Source organism: Equus asinus, chromosome 30 (genome assembly GCF_041296235.1).
Source record: "Equus asinus isolate D_3611 breed Donkey chromosome 30, EquAss-T2T_v2, whole genome shotgun sequence".
NCBI classification, from domain to species: Eukaryota; Metazoa; Chordata; class Mammalia; order Perissodactyla; family Equidae; genus Equus; species Equus asinus.
This window is the reverse complement of record NC_091819.1, coordinates 8,709,158-8,725,944: the sequence shown is the minus strand read 5'-3', so window position 1 is coordinate 8,725,944 and position 16,787 is coordinate 8,709,158. Positions and strand designations below refer to the sequence as shown.

The 16,787-nt window shown below is 41.0% G+C and overlaps 1 long non-coding RNA gene across 2 annotated transcripts in view; it reads right to left on the bottom strand.

The window, feature by feature from the left end:
• LOC106836727 (uncharacterized) overlaps positions 1 to 16,787 on the bottom strand; it is a 98,943-nt gene that overhangs the window by 47,664 nt on the left and 34,492 nt on the right. The window contains exon 3 of one of the 2 annotated variants that reach the window (XR_011499477.1): positions 5,306 to 5,442. The exons of the other annotated variant lie outside the window; for it this stretch is intronic. This is a non-coding gene — a long non-coding RNA (uncharacterized lncRNA). Of the gene's footprint in view, positions 1 to 5,305; positions 5,443 to 16,787 lie in introns of those variants that run through there. 2 annotated transcript variants of the gene reach the window in all.

Here is a 16,787-nt window from a genome sequence, read left to right as displayed (position 1 = left end):
TCTTTAATGTTTTAACCTTGGAGGAGAAATTAAGAAGTTAAGAATGTTTGTGTTTGCATGAATAATCTTGCCATGGTAGCTTTTAGAAACTAATTCTCCTCCCAACCCCCACCTCCCTGGCCCTCCTAAATAGCCTAATACATTCATTCAATTAGCACAGGTATTTTGGCAAAAAGTTCTCTCCACCCACCCGATTTATAACCGAGCCCCAGGGCGAATCAGTCTAGAAATCAGACCCGCGAGGAAGGATTATGTTATCCGCCAAGGCAATGCTACGTGCTCCAGTTTACACCTTTCTGTTGATAGCTACCCTGGAACTCAAGAAGCCACACTGGGCTCTGGGGAAATGAGATTAATCAGATGTGATGAAATGCTGATTCGGTATTAGAGAATATTTCAGTGATACCATAGATACATCCATCTTTCAGATGAATACAACAATTTGCTCCTACAGTAATGAGGAATAGTAAGATGTTTTAAGGGGATGATGTAAGCATGGTATCAAAATTTTATTTGGACAACAGACAATAAAAGTACTTACAGGGGCGGGCCTTGTGGCGCAGAGGTTATATTCACACACTCCACTTCGGTGGCCCGGGGTTCGCCTGTTCACATCCTGGGTGTGGACCTACACACTGCTTATCAAGCCATGCTGTGGCGGCAACCCACATATAAAAAGTAAAGGAACATGGGCACGGATGTTAGCTCAGGACCAATCTTCCTCAGCAAAAAGAGGAGGATTGGTGGCAGATATTAGCTCAGGGCTAATCTTTCTCCCAAAAAAAGTAATTAATTAATTAATTAATTAATTAAAATAAAAGTAGTTATATACACAGACATTATCCCCATTTTCAATATCTTTAGCAGAGATGCACTGCTAGGGTTTTAGGCCTTATTTTTTTTTTTTCCTCTCTTTTTTCTACTAGAGAAAAACTAAGACTTTATCTTCTTTTTATGAAAAACTACAGCAAACTTACAGCACGTAGACATCTTCAATGCTTACGTCTTCTTCCTCATCACCTTCAGTTCCACCAACGCAGACCCCTTCTCCTGTCCCCAGAATAAAGTGATCAAATCGCGACAATAGAGACTGAGAAAAATATTTGAGGTACTGGAGACTCCATTTCTTCCCTTTGTGCTGATTCCTACTCCTTCTCCATGGAAACAGTTTCTTTTTTTTCAACAAACACTCGCTGGCCTATGATAACATAAACATACTTTGCACTGAATAAATTTTGCCTAAAGTTTACTGCACACATTCAAAGTCAATCATACGACTATATCAATAAAATGCCCCAGAGTTGAGAATATCTCAATGTTTCTGGGCTAAAAAACTCAGTAACATTTCTAAGGCATTCCTAGACCCACTATCTCCTATCACTGAAGTATCTCAATAAGTCGTTGCTTATTACAGAGAAAACTATGTTTCAAAAAAAGGTAAGGACACAAGCTATAAATCCACGATAAAAGGACATTGATACATGTTTTTGTTTCTTCAATGAACAAATATTTATTGAGAGTCAACCAAATGCAGAGCATTATGCTAGTAATCTGGTGCAGGAGAGGGGCTGTGTCAGGAAGGTTGAAAATAAATATTGCAACACTCCAAAATTCCGAAACAATTTACAACCTTGGGGGAGAGGGGACTGAAATGGAGGAAAGGTTAATTATTAATATAAAGTAATTTTATTCAGCAGATAAGAATATACTTTTGAATCCAGGTTTCACCAATTTTAGCTGGTGGCCTTTATTCAGTTCTCCAAAATATCTCCTTATCTGAAATGAGAATAAAAATAGCACCTTTCCCATGAGGTCTGAGGATTAAAGAAGAAGATGCTCTTAGTACAATGCTTGGCACTCAGGAAGCACTCAGGAAATGCCGTCTAAGTTATTAGGTGTCAAATGAGCAATACAGACAAGATCATAAGAACCTGGAAACGGAATTGAAGTACTACAGAACAAGGCCGTCAAAGGGGGCTTCAAGCCTGAGGGAGGACTTCCCCATGAACTTGAAAGATGGTTAGGACATGAATGGGCAGAGATGACTGAGTGAGAACTACAGTCTGTGGAAATGAGTAACAGTGGAAGGATAGACATGTCACATTTACTGGGCCAGTCTAACTAGAGTAGAAGGTGTGGGTTGAAATTTACTAGGAAGTAGTATTGAAAAAGAAAGTAGAGGCCAAATGATGAGGGACTTTGAATAAAAGGCAAAATAATCTGCACTTTATTGGTAACGGGGAGTCATTGGAGATTGGTGACTTTGCATATTGATCAAAAATATTCACACAAACTTATGGAATTTAGCTTTTGACAACAAACGTTCCAGAATAAAACTCAAGATGGTAATTAGAGAAAGTGACCCGTTTAGAAGTATGTTTAGATTTTTCTAACCCATGTGTCATAGTTTAATGTCTTTGCCCTATCACATTCCATTTTCGGACAGATGTCCAGGGGTCTTTGAATTTCCAAGCAAAAGGTAATAGTTAATCTATTTTTACCTAAGATACTAAACATGTTTGGTCTACTGAGGTCTCCGAGTAGAGGAGGATAAAGCAATGGTAAACAGAAATTACCTAATGAGTCAACTGTGTGTCTAGTCTTGAAAAAGCTGTCTTCGTATTACCTCATTCTAATTACAAGCCAGCTATTCATCAGATCTCATTAAGCAGATAAGCATGCAAAATTAATCTTCATAATACTCAACGTGATTTTAGGCCAGACCAAAGATTCCTATATATTTTATGTCTTCTGAAATGTTAAAAATTAAAAAAAATTAATAGAACCTTTTAGTTTTAAAATTCCAGAACTCTGAAAAATTTCAAATCCAAAACCTAACACAGGCTTCCATGTGTTTCATTTCAGATTTAAAAATACATTCTTTTTGTCTGTGATTACCTAAAAAATATTAAAGCATGGAATATTTCTATTCTACAGACATCATACTTAAATAAAAGAGCAATTTTTGGTCTTGGTAGAAATTCCTCTATTATCCTAGAATAAAAGTCTAGTAGCAAATATGGAGAACTCTCATGGATCCTCTCTGTCTTGCATTCATTATTTTCTTTTCCTTTGGTACAGATATGGTTCAGGACCATACCTAAAAATGGACATACGAAAGGATTTATCGCCTTTTCCCCATGAAAACAGCTTTCAGCTTCGGCGCCCCGTCTCTTGCAGCTGGGAATTATAACACTAAAAGTTAGAACGGGCCAGAGACAAAACTGTGGAGGAAATAGTTTCGGGTTTTGTGCCCTTACAGTATCCTACATCCTTAATGCAGGCAGCTTTGTGCTCTGAACACACATTTCTGCCTTTCTTTCAATGAGCCCTTGTTACTCAAGTCACTGCAAATTAACTGAAGTCAATCTGATGAATTAACTAATACTCATAAGATTCAAATGTATGACAATAACTTAGGCCGCACCTTGGGAGAGCATGGGGAGTGAGGGATCCATATCTTAATAGGGGTGTTTTCAGACAAACTGCTTTAACCATTAGAAAAAGAATTTAATTGCTGACTCTAAAACCCAGAGGGGTACCTGGGAAGAGACGCTTTCTAGCAGAGTTCCCTCAAACCAAATCACTCTGAGGACGCAGTCATTCTACCAATAAGGGCAGCCTCGCCTGAGGATAAAGGAACCCTGTCCTTTATCACCTATCCTTAAAGGTGCTTATCCTTTAAGCACCATGTGAAGGGTCAACAGTCGCCAATTCCTGACTCCAGGCACGTCTCTACACAGCTGAGTCATCTCTAAAGGAAAGACCTCTGCTCCTATTCAGTTCAGCTCCACAACCATTTACTCAGCAGCCACGAGCAGTAAATAAACTACCACGTGGGCTAATGTGGGGCAGCAGTGCTCAGCTTGGCCTAGTGACACATGACCTGCTGCAATCAATCGTGGGAAAGCAGTCACTGCTCATCCCTAAGACTTATTTTAGTTCTTCTTCATCTTGATGGCCAAAATCTCAGTCAATCCCTAGCATGTCTTGAGTGTGAGTACGTGGTGCTGTGCAGCAAAGCTTAAGCACACTGATTGGCAAAGTAAGGAGCCCACACTCTCCTGAGTGCTCAGCAACTACTGCTCCCAAATGTCTCTCCACCAGCCTAAGAGTGTGCTCTTGAACTTCGGCAGCAAGAAATTTTGCAAGAGGCTTCACAGCTTAGTTGTAACCTGGCAGAGGTCATCCCAATAGCCTTAAGCTTAAAATAGTTGAAACTAGTATAAAATATTACTAGATTAAAATCTTCTTGAGTGCAGTGACTATGTTTTATAATCCACTGTGTCGATGCAAACAATCCATAATCAATCTATAAATCAAAATGGGGGTGAGTTTATCATGAGCCAGGTCTGAGGACTATAACCCGGGGCCTCCCTTCCCCAAGGAAGGAAGGGCAGCAAAGAAGTGGGGTGTACAGATTGGTTATAAACCATCTTGAAACAAAGAGCATACATTACATATGATAGGAATGTCCCTTGTACTACTGTCAGGGGATGCTTAGCTGGCTCAGCAGGTCAGTGGTGACAAGGTGAGCACAGCAGGTCAGTAATCCTTAGCTCCCAAGAAGAGATGCTTATCCTTAAAGCAACCGAATATGGAGGGAAGTTACATCCCTATCTTTAAGGGCATCATTCTTATCTTTGAGACATAGTAAGTAGTTAAAGCAGATGTACGATGCATGCTCAACAGGCCACATCAGACCCTTTTGAAAAAACAAGGTCAGGCTGAATTAGTTTTAACCCAAATGGCTTCCTCATGTACTCCAATATATCCTACTGCTTTTCATTTATTTGTCAATAGTAACATTCAGCATCTTCAAAGGTTGCTCAATGGGTGAAACAGAAAAAGGACAACACATTGAGTCTGGGGAAACAATAAGCTGGGAACTTCAGGCCCCTCTCCTCCTACCCCACTCACCTCGCTGGTTGCCCTGAGGCATCCCTGAAACCTTCAAGGTTCCTCAGAGCACAGGTTAAAGGCATCACACCAAGCTTTAAATTCTATAACTGCAAGGATAAAGTTCACCTGGTTTATCACTGCCATCCTAGTGCATGCCATAGGTTTGTTATGAAACCAAAGTGGGTTCCCTCCGGATAAGTTAAATCAGACTCTCCACCAGAAGTAGTTGTCTCACAAAGTAAAGTGTATTTGCGGCAAACAGGAGACCATGTGGAATCATTTCCAGAGTCATGGTGTGCTCCAAACAAAGAGAAGCAGGGGCCTTTTATTTCGGATGTGGATGAATATTCAACAAGGAGAGGTGGGTATTCGCTTGCACAGGCTCAGTTGGAAAACATGCTTCCACATACACCACAGGTTACAGCGATAAGGCCTAAGCTCCTCCTGGAGAGATCTTAGCATTAAAAATAAGGCAAAGGTCATAGGTGTAGCTCTCATGGTGATGCTTGGTCTGTCCAGGGTGGTTGGTGACTTCATCTCCTTAAGATAGCAAAAGGGAAAAAGAACAATTTGGAAAAACAGTTAAAATATCCAAACCCGCCCTTGAGTTTCTTGGGGCAACGAGTCTGTGACAGGTTGTGGCTCATAGGACATGCTCAGTAAACACTGATAGAAGGAATGAATGCAGGACCATCACATTTCAATAAACCACACAAGGAAATGGGGTAAATTTTTAAAAGACTCTATAGTAATCATCTTATTCATCGTAGGATTCCTATAAAATTGCCTTTAAAAACTAAAAAAGCCTAAACAAAAAATCCTCAAAATGCATGTGGAGAAATTTTATGTTACTGTAGTAAATGTAACAATTCATTGGGCTGCAGGTCTTCAAGAACAGAAACTAAACAAACAAACAAACAAACAAACTCCATTTCAGGAGCAGCTATTCCATTGTGCTTGAGTAGAATGAAAATTGGGATTCATCTCCAAATTCACTCATGCTCCTCATTGGCTTGAGTTTGAGCCACGCATCATTTATTATCCTTTTGGAGAATTCTTTCTCCGGTCACTGGCTATGGCTGCTGAAGGGAGTGACTCTTTCCTTGGGTTCCCGATCTAGCTTTGTTCCAACTTCAGAGTGCCCTTGACCTACTCAAATTAATGCTCCAGTTCCAAGTTACAGGAAGCTTTCCCCAACCCAGATCGTTAAAGACTCATGTTTCACTGACAAAGGTGGGTACACTTTAAGGTTGCCCAAAGGCAGAGCCCGCCCAGAAGCTCTTCCGTGGCATTTCTTAATTAGAACAGCACACGCTGGTCGCTGAAGACAAGGAACTGTACAATGTTTGCTGACAAATTATATTGAATTCATAAAGTGAAGTTATCAAGGGAAACTGCCTTCTTCACTGAGACAAACAAATGTCTTCTACAGCGCGAGTCAGCAATCAAAATCATCAAAGAGGCAATCAAAAATCATCTGACAGGAGAACCTTTGGGATATTTTCATTTATTAGAAATAATGGCGAAGTGGTTCCAAAAATTTAAATTTATACATACAAGAGTGTACAGTTATAAGACCCATACTGTTCATAGTTTATATTGATCAATTCTAATAAAAATATTAAAAGACTAAAATATTTTTGAGACGTGGAGACAGATTGGGGAGAGAGAAAAATGTGAGTTCTGTTAGAGAAGATCTCACTTATGACTCAAGGATTATATCAGTCACATCAGCTTTCACTCTGATTTGAGAAATTCCTTAAAAGAGTATATGTCAGCCATGTGGATCTATGTCTGCAGTTTGGTCATAGGCTCCAAAAGAGTAAGGATATTCTAAGATTGATACGCCCATTTCAAAAATTAAAAATTCTAGGAATTCAAAGATTCACTTTCCTTCCTCTCTTGAAGGATGGGTGCTTAGTAATTCAGACAACTTGTAAAGTTAGTTCAAGAAATATATCTGCAAAAACTTGAAGATAATTCATAGTCAAACCCTCAGACTCATCTCTAAAACTCTGGCTTTGTCCCCACTGCAAAGCTCTGAAATTCTCCAAAATCTACTGTTCCATTGGAGTCAGAACATTCAAGCCATGGAAGAAAATTCAGCTTTCTATTAGCATTTGGTCTATCCGCACACTCAGTTTTAGCCTGAATACCTGCATTTCCTTGAACAAATCAGTACTATTCATTTTTCTTTATTGTTTAAATTTCAATATGCTCAGATTTCTCATCATATCATAGAAAGATACAATTTAAGAACCACTCATATCGCTCAAATTGGCGCTCTCAAAATCCTCTGACTGAAAAAAAAATACTTAGTCTGAAAAAAGCAGCCCAATGAATATCTTCAATAACTTTCCATGCCCCAGCCATCTATCGCCACATTCTATTTCAACATCTTCCAAACACGTCATAAACTATTTAAGGGCTAAGGGGATGAGAACAAAAGAGAGTTTCAAATGTGGTCGATTTCTCCATCTGTGCTATTAACTTGGCTTGCAAAGTTTATTGCACAAACTCTGATAATTTATAGTACAATGGGAGCTGTGCACAAAAATAGTTGTCTTTAAACTTAAATGACTAAAATATTTTCTTCTTTTCATCAGATGCCCCATCTGTGGCAAATGAACTCCGTTTTTACTGCTCTGAAGGTGATGGAAATTTTCTATCTCTTGATCTTGGTGGTAGTTACAATGTTTAAAAGTCACATTTATAAAAAGTTACAAGGCTATACTCAAGATTTGAATTTTTTACCATACAGTAATTATACTACAGTAATTATACTATACTCTATTCAGGAAGAATGCGTTCAAATCCTAGAGCAAGCAGATCTTTGCAGAATTAACCTGGGTCTCAGTTTTCACATATATAAAATAGTAATAATTATGCCTCCTTCCCCTCATGGTTATATAATTTATGTAGCCAGGGGAAGAGCTATTTTTCATACAATAAAAATTAGCTAACGCCAGGTGCCACTGAACTTAAGACACAAAGCTTAAGAGCATTTTGATTATTTTCAATTGCTTGGAAATCTGCATAGTTATCATTTGCTCCCTGCCTCCTTTCTCCTGCTCCAAACCCACCCCAGTTGCTATTCAGCAAGAAAAGGTTGGCCTGGCACTGGTCATACCCTTGCAATTTGAGGCTGCAGTGCTGATGTCACACTCTGAACACTGGGCAGGGCACCAGGAACCTTTCTGTGTCCCTTTTCAGAGAGCCAGCATTGACTTCCCGAGCCTACTTTTAGTTGTAATATGGACCTGGCATAGAAACCCCTTTGACCCCAGGGCTGGTGTCCTAAATGGTTCGCTGGGTCTTTTTTCTTGTATTCTCATTCCTTTGTCCAAAAGAGAAAGAGAAGGAAACCTAAGCTGGAAAGCTACCCTGGTGACAAAGCTTCTCCCCTTTATTCCGAAATTGGGAACAATTGTGAAAGCAATTTGGGGCTGAATGCTAGAGATTCTGTTATACGCTTTAAAGAGAGATTTGCAGTCACATTCTGATGACTAATGTTCATGACTGTTTTTCTTAAGGAAACAGTCCTATTCCCCTCGGCAACGTTAAGCAGAAATTCACGTGTAACAGAACAAGTCTTAGGGAGAATCAGGCAGTTTGTAAGACAAGCGATTCTTAAGCACTTTCCTTTGAGCAAGATAACTGTGTCTTCACACCTCAGGAGTCTTCACAGAGCATCTTCCACACTGAATGCTTTAACAATATTTTCAAAACAGTTTTCCCAACCATCAGTTCAACTGTATGAACTGGCCATTTATGGCACACTGCCAGACACCATTACAGTGTTCAGCCAGTTACACTGAACTACTCTTAAGCTGAAGCCAGAGAGCCAAGAATCTTTTTGCCTAACTATATTAGTCTCAGCAAAAACACTAATTTTAAGATCATTTAAATCAGCTTATTTCCTAACATATGGCACATGCAAAATATGTTTAAAAGCTATTTAAATCATTTTTATCTTTCCTCAGCTACTGCTTCTTTGGCTAGGAAATGGTATGAGTTATGCATGAATTAGAAATTAATACTAGGTAGTATTTATTGAGGCCTTACCATACCAGACACTATGCTAAATTAACACGTTTAATCCTCATAAAAGTGCTGTTTTAGATATATATAATTATTATTAGCTCTGTTCTTCAGATAAGGAAATTAAGACTCAGAGAGGGTAAGAAACTTGTCCAAAGTCACACAGCAGTTATTTTCATTCAGGCAGTAAGGCTCCAGAGCACATGCTTTTAACTCCATGATATACGGTACAACTGTACTGTAAATCGTCTACCACTTATACACAACCCAGCAAGAGAGTTTCCTGACAGGAAAATCAAATATCAAATTTAAAAGGCACAAAAATATCCATGTTTTGGCTTTCATTTCTTTACCAGCATGTCCTATCACTTTCTGGGTGACCCCTACGTGCCTGGCACTGTTTCAGCTGCTACCTAAACAGAGAATAAGACAGACAAGGTCCCTGTCCTCAAGGGGCTTGTTTCTCGTAGGAGCAGGAAGCGACAGAGAATAAAACTATAAACAAGAGAAACTCAGAATCTGCTACGCGCTGTGAAGGAAAATTGAATAACATGATAGAAGGTGCCTTTGAGACAAGATGAGGGTACTTAAATAGAGAGGTCTGGAAAGCGCTCTCTGAGGACACAGTATCTGAGCTGAAAAGAAAAATAACAAATTACAGAGGCCGGAGACCAGAGAGCACTTCCCTTGTGCACAGCTGAAAGGGAAGAAAAGGGGAGCCCTCTGGCTGGAATCTAGTGAGCAGTGCACCCGTGGAGTGTGCTGCAGTCAGACAAGCGGAAAAGCAAGCTCAGAAACAGCCATCCAGGCAACGGACAGATTTTCTTCTGAGCACAACGGGGAACCGCTGGAGGGTTTCGAGCAGGGCGACACAGACCACTCTGGCTTCCTCGTGGATTGTAGCAGAGACACAAGCAGAGCGGGGAGACCAGTGAGCAGGTCAACCATCTCAGTGAGAAGGGAGAGGGGCTCGGGTTACGGTAATAAACATAGAGAAGAAGAGGAATAAATGGTTTCTGAGAAGCATTTTGGACGTGTATTGACAGGTCTTTTGGCTAAGAGCAAGCGCATGGTGGTGACACTTCCTGAGACGGAGGAGGTCTGGAAGGGAACAGGATGGGAGAGGTGGTCCAGAGGCAGGGAGGAGGGGAGAACAGATTCAGGAGTTCTTTTTCCACGTGGTTAGTCTGTATTGTTTCATTCGTATCCGAATAGAGATTGTTCACAGCAATTTTTGAGTCTTCCCTCAGCCTCTGATTCTGACGACAGGACAGGGCAGGCTGGCTGTAATGCATGAGCTCAACATACATAGCCAGTTATAGCACAAATGAAATCTGTGCTGTAACCCAAGGGGGATAGTTAAGGTGGACAGAAGTTTAGTCTCAGTAGAATGTAACTGCTTCAAGACTTAACGTCTTCACTATCTGAAAGCCGTTAGATGACCTGGAAGGCTGAAATGTTTACATAACACAGAAGAACCCACCTCCTGTATGCTCTGATCACCACCTGGAGCGGGCCTTTAGAGCTGCTAAAGGGACAAATAGAAATGGCAAGCAATAGGATACATTGGAGTAGATGAGGAAGCCATTTGGTGAAACCTAATTGGGCTTGACTTTGTTTTTCCAAAAGGGTCTGACGTGGCCATTGAGCATGCAATGTGTATCTGCTTTAAGCATTTCCTATGTCCCAAACACAAGAACAAATGGCCTTAAGATAAAGGTGCAACTTCCCCCACAATGGCATTTCCTTAAGGATAAGCATCTCTCCCTGTGCTAGGAACAGATTGCTGCGCTCACCTGTGACAAATAAAAATGGCAAGCAATAGGATATATTGGAGTATATGAGGAAGCCATTTGGTATAAACCTAATTCGGCCTGACTTTGGTTTTTTTCAAAAGGTCCTGACTGTGGCCATTGAGCATGCATTGTATATACATTTCCTATGGCAAGAACAAAGGCCCTTGAGATAAAGGTGCAACTTCCCCCGACATTGGCATTTCCTTAGGGATAAGCATCTTTCCTTAGGCTAGGAACTGATTGCTGCACTCACTTTTGACCACCCAGCTCACCTGTGACCACTCAGCTGGAGACAACAGACTGGGCACCCTGCTGTGTTCACTGAGACAGCAGACCTACCTGCTATTTCCATCAATCGCTGTGCCGACAGAGCAGTCTCATGACTATTGTAAAAGGGACATTTCAATCCTACATGAAACATCCTCTCGGGGGGTATATAACCACTCTGTGCACCCGACTTCTTTGGTGCCCTTTCTTCCTTTGGGAAGAAAGGCCCCGGGCCATGGTCCTCAGATTTCAGCTCAGAATAAACTCACCCAAATTTTCATTAATAGATTGGTTACGGATTATTTTCCTCGACACCTGTGACCACCCAGCTGGAGACAACAGACCTGCCACCCTGCTGTGTCTACCAAGACAGCAGACCTACTACCTGCTGTGTCCATCAATCGCTGTGCCGACAGAGCAGTCTCGTGACTATTGTAAATGGGACATTTCAATCATAGGTGAAACATGCTCTTTGAGGGTATATGACCACTCTGTGCACCCCACTTCTTTGGTGCCCTGCCTTCCTTGGGGAAGGAAGGCCCAGGCTATATGGTCCTCACATTTTGGCTCAGAATAAGCTCACCCCAATGTTCGTTTATAGATTGGTTATGGGTTATTTGTGTGGACACCAGGATGCTCTATTTCCTTAGTTGTTCACACTCCTACTCTCCCAGATGACTATTTCATAACTGCTCCTCATTCCCCAAACTTCGAACAGCTCCTTCCCAGACTCGCTCAGCTGAGGACCTTGCTTCTCGCTTCAGAACAACCCGTGTCTGTATCCACATATCCTACCTGCTCTCCAGTTACCATCTAGAAATGTCTGTACTCCCAGCGGAGGTAAACTAGATCCCCCGCCTTGTGGCTGGCCAAGGACTTTGCCCAGCATTTCTCCACTCTCTCCCCCTTATTAACCAATCCTTCCTTTCATACTGGACCTCTGGATCTTTCACATCTGCACACCGACATTTATTTTTCACTGCCTAAAAGAAAAAAGTATTTGGATCCACACTTTTTCTGCCAGCTACAGTCCTGTGTCTTTCCTATCCTCTGTAACAAACTCCTAAAAATGTAGTCTGTATTCACCATCTCCAATTTCTCTCCTTTCACCTCTTATCCTGCCTTAAATTCACTACAAATTTTATCCCCACCACTCCTCCAAAGACTGCTCTACTCAAGATTGCCAATAATCCAGCAGTTGAATTCACGTGTCATTTCTCAGTCCTCACGTTGCTTAACAGCAGTATATATAATGCAAATGATTACTCTCTCTTCCTTGAAATATTTTCTTTCTCTTGGCTTCCAGGACACCAACTCTCTTGATTTCTTCCTAGCTCATGGCCACCCTTTCTCAGGTTTCTTTTTAGATTCCTCTTCTCTCCAACCTCTTGGCCTCAGAATGCCTCTTTATCTACACTCATTCCCTTAGTGATGGCTTTGAGTACTATCCACAGGATGTCAACTCCCAAATATTTATCTCCCTCCCAAATCTCTTTCCGGACTTTTATATCCAATGTCATGCTTAACATCTTCACTTCGATGTCTAAAAGGCATCTTATATCTAACATGCCCAACACTGAGCACCACCTCCAAACTCTTATCCACTCCCCCGAAAACCGTTCTATGGATGGCAGCTCCATCCTGCCAATTGCTCAAGCCAAAAGCTGGCATCATTCTTGATGTCTGTTTTCCTCTTATACTCCACCCCCAACCCATTGTTATCTTCATCTGACAGCTGAAGACCTGAGGCCTGGAGAAGCTAAGTGAGTTGCAAGCCACTTAGTTGATTCCTCAACTAGCAAGTGATTGCTGAGATTCAAATCCACTTCTCTCGAGCACTAAAGTCTGGGCCAAAGAGTGGACAACTCACCTTCAGTCTAGCTTGAATATTAGCCTGAAAATGAGTCCTCCAGCCAATCACTAGCACAGGAAAGGAATATATATGGTTTATGCAAATATTCCACAGGTTCTCTGAGGTGACTGAGTTGTAACTCTAAACTAATATATTGTCTCTGATACATTGCACTTTCACAGTTGGTGAAAGAAATCTGTTCAGCAGTTTTGTGAGCGCACCAACCTAAGAATAGTTTATCAAACACTGAGTAGGGGCATCTTTTCCTCTCTGACTTTAGATAAAAATCACCAGGCACAAAACCTTCCTAACTACGTTGTCTAGAATTCAGACGAGCAGATTTTCCAAAGCTCTTACCAGAAATGACAGTCAAACATATCCTCCCATCTCTCTTTCTCTGACCCCATGTCTTTTCATGTGGCTTTCCGAGTTTGGCAATTGTTGACAGATTTATGAAGCTGTGGAAAGACGCTGATGACCCCATTCCATTTTTCCTCCCCTCGGTAATTCCTGAACACAGCATTATCAGATTGTCTCAAAGATGTTATCTGTGTAAATTGTTTTGATTCTTTGACCCCAATGTTTTTGTTACACATACTCCACACGATGTCAGGAACTATCATTTGCAGAAAAGGGCTTGGAGAAGCCACTCAGTTCACGGTGCAGAAACATTGTTTACAAGTGTTCTAATGGGTCAGTTCCTCTCATGGAGACGACTTCCAGAGTACTAGTGGCCTCTCGAAAGTTCTGGCAGCATTTTGGCTTTAAATCCCAATATTTAGCTTCACGATCCTTTATGCTTTTAGGAACGGCAGTGGGATATTGGAGAATAAGTTTAAAGAACAGTCATTTTCATGACTCAAAGTTCTCCTTCTATGATATATTGCAAAGAACAGCAATTTTTTACGATTTTTAAATAATCTAATAATTTCTCCATTCCTACACTAAAAGAAACTGTCGTCTCTCCTCCTTCCTTACCGTGTTTTGAATTTGCTCATTCACCCCGAGAACAACACTTCTCTGTTAAAGCCACAGTGGGCTGGCTGCTATTCCTTACTTTCCAGTCTGGGGAAGGACTCAAAACCAACAATTCCTGAAAGCTCCTGCTAAAAGAAAATCAACTGGAAGAACCTCTATCTGCACACACTCTTCCTAATTCTCCCATCATTAGCTGCACTGAACACTACTTGTCATGGTCACTCGTTCTCATATATTGATGATATCTAAAATACAGGATGGACTCTTCCCAAAAGTGTGGATTAAAAAGGTGAACTGGCCCAAATATTTCAGGGTACATTGACCAAACATTAAGTATGCAGGCAATGAGAACTAGGGATTGTCCAACCAATGCACCCACATAGCTGTCCTGATCCCTCCACAGGACCACATTCAAAACCATGCTGTGTTGCTTCAAATGTCATAGCTTCCCCATTGTCCTCATTTCCATCCTCAGCAAGGTCCTCATGGGAAGCACCTCTGTCATTCATTCCTCTCCCTAGGCTTGCTTTCACATGCTGCTCACAAGGAAGCTTGGAGCGAGCAGAGAACTTCCTTGGAACCATTCAACATAACTGCCATCATTGTGGGACCCTGTTAGAAGCTATAGGCCATAGAGAATCATGTGCTGCCTCTTATCTTCCTTGTTCTGTGTCTTTAAACACTTGACAATTTTATTAAAGAGGAAGCACCCTCCCTCCCCACAATCTCCTTTTCTATTTTTCCAAACATCACATTTCTGAGACGGCCCTTGAGAACTCCTCATTAGTATTTCTTTTTTTTCTGAGAAAGATTCACCCTGAACGAATATCTGTTGCCAATCTTCCCCCCCGTCTCTTTTTCCCCTCCCCAAAGCCCCAGTACCTAGTTGTATATTCTAGTTGTAAGTCCTTCTAGTTGTTCTACGTGAGCTGCCACCACAGCATGGCTACTGACAGATGGGTGGTGTAGTTCTGCACCTGGGAACCAAACCCAGGCTGCTGAAGCAGAGCGCACCAAACTTTAAGCACTAGGCCATCAGGGATGGCTCTCTTTAGTACACATTTGTACTTCAGTCCATTATATACAGTACTAAGATATTTTTGCTCATTGTGTTTTAAACTGGACATGGTAAGTATAATGTCTATGGGTAATGACAAAAATGGAAGAAACTTTTGTTTGATCTATAGTCTAATGACCATGAAGATCCCATTTTTATAAAATATAGCAAAATAAAGAGAACTCTTAAAGAAAACTAACTTAGAAAATAGAATGAATAGAATAGAGAGTCTAAATTCACATCATGGGGTAATAAATAAAATTTAGAACTTGATGCAAGTCAACCCAACACCACATCCCTTAAGATGTGGGACTCAAAGTCCGCTGGAGAAATGTCAGTTCAAATACGCACAGAGCTTAAGACTCCAACTGCTTTTTTGTGTGTGATGTACAACATTATGAGAACATCTCTCATCACTGAAGTACTCTTGAGGAAGAATTCAGCTGTTTGAACTGGTGACTCGGGCTCAATGGAAGGGCCTGGACTCTCATGGGGGTGGGCTGGCTGTAGACACTGTACGATTCTGACTCAGCTACTATGTGCCTCGGGATTAATGACTGAGACTGTAATGATAAACCAAACGCTGTAAGGGAGGTCAGAGCTACGGGGTCGTGGGGCAAAAATAGCTGAGACTAACCCTGGGCAAAGGGACTTTGCTTCTTCCTACACTCTGAGAAGCTACCGTCTGATCAGAAGAGACATCACGGCTGCAGTCAAGAAGGACAGCATCTAATCTCTTTTTTCACAGCAACACCGAATGGCAGTGACCACACATTCTCCAAGAAGAGAAACTGAAGTGGTTGCAGCAAGAATATCATTTCTGTACTAAATCATAAGTTGTTGAAAATTCAGTCAAAACATGCTTTCATAACAGCAGTTTAAACTTCAATTCCAGAAAGAAAAGCTAATAATTTCCCTTATAAGCATTTTAAAAATCTCCAAAAAAAAGATAATAGCTACTGTTTAAAATTATTTAATTTTATAGAATGAACTACAATTTATATTCATAGCAAAAGCATAAAATTTCCTAAATTAAAAGTCAAATGGAAGGATAATTGTCGTCTTATCTACAAATAATATTTTTTGTACCTGTTATCATGATCATACGTTAATTTGTAGATAATGTATAAGCATCAAATCATAAATCAACTTTCTTATGTGGGAAAAAAATACCAAGAGAAAAGAGTAGTCATTTCTCCTGGATCTTCCCACAGTTTGGAAGGATAGATAGGCTAGAGTCTAAGGTATTGCTAACTTAAAAATCTATACATTAGGCATGAAATTTATTAACTTTTGCATCTTACGCTTTAGTTTCTTAGAAGGCTCCCCCCAACTAGAAGGCCTTCTCTTACTTTGAGCCAGGAGCACTTGCTACTTTTCACTTTGGTTACAAGAGCCCTTATTACACCACGCATCACTACCAGCCCAAGAACTAGTTCTAGGAGATGTCATCAAGTTTTCTACTTTGGGATGATCTAAATGCCCAATTAATAACATGCACCAGCTATTTGCAGTGGGAGTTCCACAGGACAGTACTGGGTCTGTTGGCCGAGGTCTCAATGTTTAGATTCAACAGCATCAGAGTATCTTGCCAGACAAAGTACTTCCAGCTGTGTCACATGCTCCGTCCTCTATACCCACGCTCTAGCTTGAGGTCCCTAATATTGACACCAATTCACACAAACTGTGCACAAAGGATCACCTTTTATTTCCCCTTTAAGGAATGTTGACATAACACATTTATAGCTTTGAGGAGGAGGCAGGTGCATGCTCAAGCTCATGGAAAGGAATTCTGGTCGCAGGTGTCCACAAGCGCTGACTGTAAATCATAACGGAACATTCTGAGGAGGCCCCAGCCCGGCATAGACACGCTTAACGATTATCATTGAATATG